This window comes from Aplysia californica, unplaced genomic scaffold (assembly GCF_000002075.1).
Source record: "Aplysia californica isolate F4 #8 unplaced genomic scaffold, AplCal3.0 scaffold00093, whole genome shotgun sequence".
Lineage (NCBI taxonomy): Eukaryota > Metazoa > Mollusca > Gastropoda > Aplysiida > Aplysiidae > Aplysia > Aplysia californica.
Genome location: NW_004797363.1, coordinates 1,177,547 through 1,188,088, shown reverse-complemented (window position 1 = coordinate 1,188,088; position 10,542 = coordinate 1,177,547). Strand labels below are relative to the sequence as shown.

The window sequence follows — 10,542 nt, the reverse complement described above, 5'->3', positions numbered from 1 at the left end:
TTTGCCATATCGACAGACCGAAGGGCTAGAACCCAAATGGCCGCTGGATCGGAAAAGTAAAGTAAAGTAAAGTATGGCCTGTCGTGACCCCGCTCGGGGATTTCAGGCAGCAGTGTATTAATATTGTGGAAGTTTATGCAGTTTAAGTTGCCAGTGTTTATGTAATAAAAATAATAATATAATATAACATTTATATAGCGCATTTCCGAAAATGTAGCTCGGTGCGCTTTAAAATACATTGGAATACCCATTTTCAAAACCTGTCTTACTACTTCCTCTTTTCTCATTCAATATATTTATGCACACGCGCGCACACACACACACACACACACACACACACACACACACACACACACACACACACACACACACACACACACACACACACAGACTATTTTCATCCAGACATCGGAACAGAACAACTATAATGAAAAAATGATGTTAAAAGCTTATGAAGGATAGGCCTGTATGAATAGAAAATCTATGAGTACATTCCAAGAAGTCTGCACCGAGCTGATGCATTCGTTACTTTGATAGTGTGTAAGTGTAAACATAACATCAGTTCCTCGTTGATTTCCAGTTACTGCTGTTGGGCTTTCCCATTATTGCCTAACGTCACGTTTTTACACAATGAGAACCGGAGAGGCCACTTTTTTTTCCTGTTTCCCATTCCCCATTTCCTCTCCCTATATTCCTCTATAGTATTATGTCACTAGCTTTCATCAACACATCCCCGTCGCTTCAATTACCTCCCCGGGCATTTCTGCACGCTTTCGTGTCCATCATGCTTCCTGTTGTGTGTAATTTGCCTGCAAGAACACTGCCAGATTCATCTATTCTAGCACAAGTCGTGCTTGCTATGCCGCCTGCAAACTGCAAACTCCCTGTGGCCTGTCGTAATAACGTTGTATGGTGCAGGTTCTGTGGCTTCCTGGCCGGACATGCCGCGTCAGCGGGATGTCTCTTTCTCTCTCCTTTGGGACGTCATTGATTGTCCTGACGCGAGTCTTTGAACCGTCTCGCATAATATTCCCATCGCGCTGCCTTATAGAAGCGGAACATTCGGTCGTTCATTAGAGAAAATCGATCGCGCGGGAACGCGCAGTTACTTAACGTGGCTCTTGATGGGGAACGTTTTTGTACAGTTGTAGTTGAAGGCGATGGCCAAATTGCAAGCTGGATAAGATGTTGATTAAAATTAAATAGCCTGGCCAAATGTTGGCATGCTTGTCCGCAGTATTTCTGGTACTGATTGCCCATGAGTTTTTGCAATTTCCATCAGTCCTCTGGCAAAATTCACAGTTTGTTGGTTTGAATTTGAAATAGAAGTATGTTGGTATGTCCACTGTCTTTTCACTGCCATGCATGCTCTTGCACACATACCACTTAGTGCCGCGCGCATGTGTGCACATACTTGCATGCACACGACCGTTTTTCTGCAAGGTGCTAGTGTAATTCCATTTTTCTATTCTCCTTTCCATCTCTATTTTTGTCTTCTCTCTCGATTTCTGTCATCTCTTTGTCAGTCGCCACCCCCCCCCCCCCCCCCCCCCAAAAATCTCTCTCTCTCTCTCTCTCTCTCTCTCTCTCTCTCTCTCTCTCTCTCTCTCTCTCTCTCCCTCCCTCTCTCTCTTTCTCTCTCTCTCTCTCTCTCTCTCTCTCTCTCTCTCTCTCTCTCTCTCTCTCTCTCTCTCTCTCTCTCTCTCTCTCTCTCTCTCTCTCTCTCTCTCTCTCTCCTGTCTATCACAATTTTTAGATTATTATGTTATGCCTACCTAGCCTGTACATACCATTCACAAACCAATGAATAGGTAGATTGGCGGAAAGATTAATAGACATTGTAGTGCCCTTACATAAGTTGTGCTCCTTTAAATACCTGTTATTTGTGCAACGTGTAACGTTTCCATCCCGTTCCTTCATCTTGGTTCTTGTATTTCATTAAGTATGCCCTGTGAAGACCAGGAAGCTCCAAACTGAAATAGCACTCTTCAATTTGTCGTTTGGTCAAAACTTGCAGTACGACGTGAGCCTAAAAATCGTTAGCCCTCTTTCGGGATTGTGAATTATGATGATTCAGGAATATGATCATAATATAGTGATATGATCTATACTTTTCTACGGCTAAGATGGTAGTTTAGGTTGGGCATCGTTGGTAGTATTTAGCTCTTGGTATAATTCTTGCATATTATTATATATTAGCCCAGTTTGGCCACTGCATAGTTATAATTCAAGCCCATGTTCCCCATTGGTGTGAATTATAATTGAACGATGCCTCTGGTTCTGGTCCTTTATTTTCGTCCATTTCCTTCTTTTATTCATATCTGATCTGTTGCCTTGCCTGGTCAGCCAAATGGCGTTTTCTTTTTCCTATTTAGACTCAAATACCGAACGAAATAATGAACGCGTGTTTGCGTTTATTCTGTTTAATGTATTAGATTCAAAGCTAGACTTTATAGGCAAGGAGGCAGATTAGCAGAGAGAGAGAGAGAGAGAGAGAGAGAGAGAGAGAGAGAGACAAATAGCGTTGCAAACAGACAGGCAGGGACGATGAACCGCCCAGCTTTTAGAATGCTGCATTGAATTTGATTTGATTAGACCATCGCCTCATTTACGAGATGAAGAATTGTCAAGTAATTGAATCTCAGCACTGGCGTCTGTGTTGTAGCGGTTAGGAGCTTTTAAATTGCATGCAGAAGAGATAGTTTCGATTTCCGTGTGGGAAGATGTTCTTTTTGTGTGGGTTTTTTTTCCTAATTTTGGTTGGTATCTCCGTCTGTCTGCTCTGACGATGCATACCTCTCAGCCCGGGTTGAGCCTGACAGACAGGGTCGAAGCGGCCCGCCTGGCCTAAGTTGTGTCAATGGGAGCGTAAAACATCCTCTTAAAGGTAAATGAACAATCGTTATTTCTAAACATTTTGTAATGATCGGCCCTGGCGAGTTCATGGAGCGTGTGGTTGGAGAGCGCCACTAGTAGGTTCTACTTCTTTACTTTCTCTCTGAAGTTTCTATCTTACTTGTTCCCCGTACTAAGTAACACTTATTATATATATCCAAACAAATAAACGAGTTCGGGGAGTTTTAGCTTTTTTATGACGATGTCCCTCCAAAACTCTGTATTTTCGGGTTTTTTAAAGTGTGTGTCTGTGTGTGTGTGTTTGTGTGTGTGTGTGTGGGGGGGGGGGGTGTAGTAAGACCGTAAAGCACGTGTCAGACAGCGTGTTTTCTCTGAGCATTACATACCGTTGCCATGGCACCGGCGTCTGCGATTGATTTATTGCATCTCGATGGATTTTTAACGATGGCTGGAGTCGGAGGGAAAGGAAATGGAAAGTGGAAAGGAGTGTGTGTGTGGAAGGGGGGGGGGTAGGACTTAAATAGCGCTGCTGATAGGTCCATGCATCTGTTCTATTCTGCCTTTTACTTTTTAGTATGTCGCTATTTTTTCTGTTTACCTTTTGTGGCAGAGAATGCAGCAGAGATGTACCATACTTTGCGAGAGAGAGAGAGAGGAGAGAGAGAGAGAAGAGAGAGAGAAAGATCTAACACACAGCCTTCCCAGATAAGGACGAAAAATCTCAGAGGCCCCGTGTGCAAATTGCGCACGTTAAAGATCCCTTGGTTGTCCAAAATCGATAAAAGAGTTGGCCGTCACCCGGACACAGTTCAAAATTGATTCCCACCGAACTGAAAATGTTGAATGTGTCCCGCGCACTCATATGACATTATGCAGCTGCCAGCGCACTTTAAAAAACAAATACTATTTTTTAAAAGAGCAGCTTATTCCAAACCATCAACACAGAAATGTGAAGGCACTAAACCCAGAGAACCACTACCACATAATAATGTATGATAATGGTGGAAATGACACACCTAACTCGGAGATAATAACTTGCCGAAAAATTCTAAGCGATGATAAAGCCATTTTCATTCTTTTTCTTTTAAAAAAAAAAAAGTTGTTTGGTTGTTTGAGGCAGGTTGCATCTGACAACTAAAGAGTGAAGAATTTCTCCATCACTGCGTTGTGTTTTTTAGTGGGTCATCATCTCCATGTTATGTTCGTCACGTTTCATGGAATGGCCCATGGGCCTAATACTTACTATGTACTATGTATCTCACGTGTTTGATTTGGGCGTGAATGCGCCTTTTGCTCGTTTGCTACATACATGTACTAGACTACAGCGCGGGAAGCCCCAGTTTGAATCTCCATCAGAGCAACTTTTAGTTGTTTGATAAATTAAAAGTTTTCAGGTCTGTTCACCGACTTGATTCGGACTCGTAGGAGATCCCATCTGTGTTGAAAAGGACGGTAAAAATTGCAGTTAGGTAATTAGTAGTAGTTGTTGTCGCAGCAGTAGTACTAGTGGCATTAAAATTTAATTTAAATACGTCTTTAAATAATACAAATATGTTTTAAATTTTTGGGTAAATATTTACCCAGATGTGCGTCTCAGGGGTTGAGGCAGTACCTTACCGTTTGGGTGCCTTTTATCTCATGCACACCGCCGGCCGCCGTGGTTTAGGGGTTACCAACTCGACCAACAAAGCAGAAGTTTGAAGTTCTAATTCGAACGGGGTTGGGGGGGGGGGGCGTGGCCTAGAGGTTTGGGTGCTCTCCTCTCATTCAAAGGTCCCAATTTTTTTTCTCTAAAATTGTCTCCGTTCACCCCCTTTCGTGCTCTCAGGCAATGTTCCGTCGTCTGCTTTCGTCTCCACTTTCTTCTCCCATCCCCTCACCTCCTTTGCCCCCTCCACCGGGCCCCTGACTCTTTCTACAGCCTTCCAACTGCTACTCCTTGGCTCTTTCTTACTGCTGTCTTTCAGCCTCACCCCTGATCTTCTGATAGGAAAGATCTACATCTAGCCCTCTCGGACTAGGGTGAAAAATCCCAGAGGTCCCGTGTGCTAGTTGCGCACGTTAAAGATCCATTGGTGGTCTAAAATCGACAAGAGTAGGCTTCGACCGCAACCCGGGCAAAATTCAAAATGTTCCTACCAACTGAAAAGGTTTAATGTGTTCCGCGCGGTCATATGACATGTTGCGAGCGCCGTATATTAACACTTGCGAAAGAAAAAAGATAATACATCTAACTGGGTCGTGATGGTCGGCGTCTGTGGTGTGGTGGTTAGGCGCTTCGTTGTCGTACACAGGACACGTGTGTTCGATCCACAGTTAGGGAGGGATTTACATGGAGTATCTCGTTGGTCTTTTTGTTGGGATGTACATGTACATATATCCTTCTCGAACGGGGTTGGCCTTGACTGGCAGGGTCGGAAGCCCGCCTCCTAAATTATTTAGTGTCGATGAGGGGTGTAGAAACGTCTACATTTTTTTTTTAAAGGTGGCAATGTTTTCTTTGTCCGTTTGAGGGCATTTCCCTCTCGCATCCTTGTTCTGGCGAGGCGCTTCATCTTGTTTTTATATAATGGACCGTGATTTTTGCCCAGTAGAGTGCCGTCGTAATATTTAAGCACCTTCATGCACCCATCAAGTCCTTTGTCTATTCCTCACCAGAAAGTGCTTTAGGTGGGGTTTAGAATGTAAAAAAAAAACTCAAGTGAATGAGATCAAGCGCATATTGAAGAGGTTCTCTAATGTAATGTTAGTATTTAGTGAGACAGTTTAATTTTCACTATAAGAAGATGTTATACGAAAAGTGTGTGCCTGTCTGTGTGTGGTGTATGTGATGTGTGTGTGTGTGTGTGTGTGTGTGTGGCACGTTCGGTTTTGACTTGCAGACCATAATGTACTAGCCTACTCGTATAACGCCGCTCAATAACATGTCGATCGACAAGATTAGAAATGGTTCTGAAGTTTCCGACACCTGTCCTTTTCTTCTGACTTTTTCTGATTTTACCAACCGCACCCATGCACGCACGTACGCATTCGCGCACATACATGCACACTCACACACACTCTTTCTCTCTCTCACACACACACAAGCACACGTGCACGCTCGTACGCACGCAAGCGCGCACACACAAAGACACACACAAAAACGCACACAGACACATATCGTACAAACACACACACACACACACACACACACACACACACACACACACTCAGATTGCTACTCGTTCTACTAGTTCCTGGTTTAGCTTCTTGCTTCAATGCATTCTAAATTCTATTACCTCTCTCATATATTACGTTAATCACATTATATTATGGTTATGCCTGCTCTGGGATGTATGGACGGGACACTGTTATTGTATCCAGCCGATCTCGCGTGGGAAATACTCGAATCCACCAGGAAATAGTAAGGAAATATCGAATTTTATGTTATTGTGAGAACTGCACATGATACATTTATGTGTTGTCTTTTATCTACATGGTTGACTTGCGTTCGCCCGAAAACTATTATCTTGTTGACCCCCCTCCTGAGGCCTGATGTTTGGATTTGAGTTAGAGCGAGGTCTTCATTGTCTTTTCTGAAATGTTTGTCCTTTGCTTCTAATTTCCAGAAGTGGGACCGCCCCCACCCTCTTTGGTTTTACCTTAATTGGTTTGAAGTGGACGTTGAACCTAAGAATGGCTTTAAATATATTTCGATGGCACGCGCGTAATTAATAATAATAATATGCGCTTTGTACGATAACTTGTGTCTTGTTTAGAAATGTTTCCAAGCCAGCGCTACTTTTGTGGCAGCCGCATGTTTCGTAAAATCGAATCCACTGCGAACGTACATTAATTCCAGTACGATTACTGTGTCGTCGTCGTGGGAACTGTCCCTCTGTCACCAGCGTGCCATTATGGTAACCGTTCTCACGCATAGGCCGAGTGGTCATTATCATTTCGACGCCGTATAACGTCGGACGTGGTTTGTCTTCTGCTTTTAGTAAGTAAAAGAGATTGTTTTTGTTTTGTTTGGTTGGTTGGTTGTTTTTTTCTAAAGTGATCATTCGGCTACTCTTGTTGCTGTTGTCTTTATGGCCATCATATGAACGATATTTAACGTGAAAATCATGAGGTCTTAAAAGAGTGTAATCTCCAGTTCAACACATTGCCCGTTTGTGGCAAGTTTCTTGGCTTTGAAATGACTGTTTGGAAGTTGTTGTCAAACTGGTGTTGATTCGAGTGGTTGGAGGGCGCCACTGGTAGGTCCTACTTCTATTTCTATATTGTTCCTCTGCCCTTTCTGTCTGTCTCGTCTTACTTTTTTTCCCTCAGCACTAAATGATCATTATTGTGTCAATGTGCTTCTTCTTACTCTTACTCAAACAAACAAAATAATCAAATAGTTGACCAGGGGACAGTGGTGTGTCCAATTTTTTTAAACCTCTGTAGTGCCCCCCCCCCCCCCCCCCCCACACACACTCTCTCTCTCTCTCTCTCTCTCTCTCTCTCTCTCTCTCTCTCTCTCTCTCTCTCTCTCTCTCTCTCTCTCTCTCTCTCTCGATGTATTTGTATCTATCTCTTTCGTGCATAAGTAGGCCTACGAGTTGCTAACGCTAGTGCGAAGATTTAACAGGTCTTTTTTACTTTTGCGGGAAAAGTGTCGCTCACCAGACGTGGCGGATAATGCCTATTAAGGGACACGCACACGCCCAGGCGATGAATCAGCCTGCATAACTATTTGAAGGGACGTGTCAGTTAAGTGAAGGGAGAAGGGGAGAGGGGGGGTGGGATAAGACACATACATTCAGTATGCAGGTGTTTCTGGGTTGTTGTTGTTGTTGTTTGTTTGGTTTATTTTATTTTTCTATTTGGGGGGGAGGTGTTGTTGTTGGTTGTTTTGGGTTTTTTTTAAGAGAGAGAGAGAAGGGGGTGGTGGCTTCGAGGCATTACAAAATGTTTGACAAATAAAAGGAGGGATGAAGCGAAAAACCGGGGGACCTGATTGCGGGACAAAAAAGATAACACACTAGAAATTGTTATCAGTCTCAGATCGCTGGATGTCCTCGTCGCGTGGCTAGAATTGTTTTTGACTTTAAGACAGGTGTGAACTGATGATGAGTTCACACCCCCACCCACCACCATTGTCATACACATACACAACCCCCACCCCCACCTCTCTCTCTCTCTCTCTCTCTCTCTCTCTCTCTCTCTCTCTCTCTCTCTCTCTCTCTCTCTCTATCTATCTATCTATCTATCTATCTCTCTCTCTCTCTCTGTGTGTGTGTGTGTGTGTATGTGTGTGTATCTGTATACCTGTCTGTTTCGTACTTTAGATCTAGTACTAGTAGGCATACGAGCTGCTTACTCAAGTGCGAAGATGTAACAGGTCTTATTACTTTTACGGGGAAAGTCACCAGACTTGACGGAGAATGCCTATTAAAGGACACGCACACACCCAGGCGACGAATGAGCCTGGGAATTTGAAGGAACATGTCTGTTAAATGAAGGGAGAGGGGGAATAAGTCACATACAGACGTTTCTGGGTTGTTGTTTTATGTTTTTTTGTTTGTTTGTTTGTTGTTTGTTTGGGGTTTTTTTTTTAAAGAGAGAGGGGGGGGGGCTTCGAGGCATTAGAAAATGTTTTAAAGATAAAATGAGGGATGCGGCAAAAGACAGGGGGGAATGATTGCGAGACAAAAAAGATAACACACATCTGTCTCAGATCGCTGGATGTCCTCGTCGCTTAGACTAGGAAATTTCTGACTTGATTAAGACAGGTGTGACCTGATGATGAGTTCTCACACACACCCACCACCTTCTTCATACATGTAGATCCACCCCCTCCTCCGCCGCTCTCTCTCTCTCTCTCTCTCTCTCTCTCTCTCTCTCTCTCTCTCTCTCTCTCTCTCTCTCTCTTTCTCTCTCTCTCTCCCTCTCTCTCTCTCTCTCCCTCTCTCTCTCTCTCTCTCTCTCTCTCTCTCTCTCTCTCTCTCTCTCTCTCTCTCTCTCTCTCTCACACACACACACACACACACACACACACACACACACACACACACACATACACGCGCGCGCGCGGGGGGGCACAAATCTGCACACGCCCAGTGATAAGTTGACGAAATCGTGACGTTTGTTCTTTTGTTATCTCCTCCATGGATTGTCCGACTTTTGTGTTTGACTTTCGGGGTTTGTTTTCCCACATGACTGCTGCAGTGTGGAGACCAAACAAGCCGTGGATCTTAATAATGATTACTCAGTTGTCTCTACATGTACTCGTTGCACAACTCCCCCATTGACAGGGCTCTCTTTTAGCTCGGTTGGTATTATGCTGGACCACAGATCTATCGAAAGATGGTATTGGTTCGAAGCCCAGATTGGGCGTTCTTGAACTCGTATTATCGTATCGTTTCGTGGAGGGTTTTTTTTTTTTTAGGGCATGTTGATGAGGGCGTTAAACCCATACCGCGCTGCGCTGGAGGTGTCATCTCTGACTCAGAGAGTTTGACGTATAATTACCCTCCGTCCTTCACTATCGCAAGCTGTCGTTGCACTTTCTGCCATATTCAGGCCAGTCCATGATTTTATGTTATCCAGCCACGTTACTCTTTGCCTTCCCCTGGCTCTCCTGCTCCACATCCTTCCTTCAAGCACCCGCCTCTTTTACAATGGTCTCGTGTCGTTTTAAGTGGCCATAGATCTAGCATTGTATTTGCCTCAATGTTATTTTACCCAGCAAACCCATACACTTCAACTATTACCCCTTTGGCAGGCTCCCATGCCTTTGTCACAGCCTCTTTGGCTTAAGAGTGGCTATCTTTTCTCCATTTCTCCATTTTTCTATATTTGCCAGTCCCCTTGACGATGGGTCGTTCGCGGGTGTTCTTGTGTGGTTTGCTCCTTCTTTCCTATCGATCGTCTATCGTCCTGACCTCTCCTCCTTTTTTTGTGTGTTTGTCACTCTAAAAAAACCCTCACATTTGGTGATATACGTGAGCGGGTGGTTGGAGGGCGCCACTGATAGGTCCTACTTCTTTACTTCCCCTCTGTTGCTTAATTCTGTCTGTCTTACTTTCTCCCAGCACAAAAGGGCCATTATTATGTCAATGTGCTTCGCTTTACTCGAACAAACAAACATGGCCTACCCGATTGAGCACGGTGTACCTAGGCTGTGTCAATTGGTTAAGGTTAGGATTGTTGATTGTGGTCGACTAGTGGACCGTCAAGCGGAACAATTGTTACCAGTGTCTGTGGTGTGGCGGTTAAGTGCTTCGCTGTCGTACGCCGAAGACCTGAGTTCGATCCCCATATATCTCTGTATCAGCCTGGGTTGTCCCTGGTAGACAAAGTCAAGGCCCTTCTCCTAGATTATCTAAATTGTGTCGGTGGTTGCGTAAAATCGCATGCTATTACAATTGTCAGACTGGTCCTATCAAGTTTGTTTTGTTTTTTTAATCGCGGGAGACCTTCAAGTGGACTGGCACCATACTCTCTGTTCAACCCCTCATTTTCATGGCTATTCCTCGATCGGGCATCCAGTCATGCGAAAGTAATATCACCGTTATTCATGTGTATGTGTGTGTGTGTGTGTTTGCGAATTATTTGTGGAAAGAGAGAGAGGGAGAGAGAGAGAGAGAGAGAGAGAGAGAGAGAGAGAATGTTTATATATATAATATGTGTGTGTTTGCGTATTCTGTTCTGGTGTGG

General features: G+C 44.1%; 1 protein-coding gene across 2 annotated transcripts in view; it reads left to right on the top strand.

Moving 5' to 3' along the window:
- LOC101853775 (guanylate kinase) overlaps nt 1–10,542 on the top strand; it is a 44,634-nt gene that overhangs the window by 13,925 nt on the left and 20,167 nt on the right. The window contains exon 1 of one of the 2 annotated variants that reach the window (XM_005095005.3): nt 6,753–6,838. The exons of the other annotated variant lie outside the window; for it this stretch is intronic. The gene's annotated coding sequence lies outside the window, so the exon portion shown is untranslated. Of the gene's footprint in view, nt 1–6,752; nt 6,839–10,542 lie in introns of those variants that run through there. 2 annotated transcript variants of the gene reach the window in all.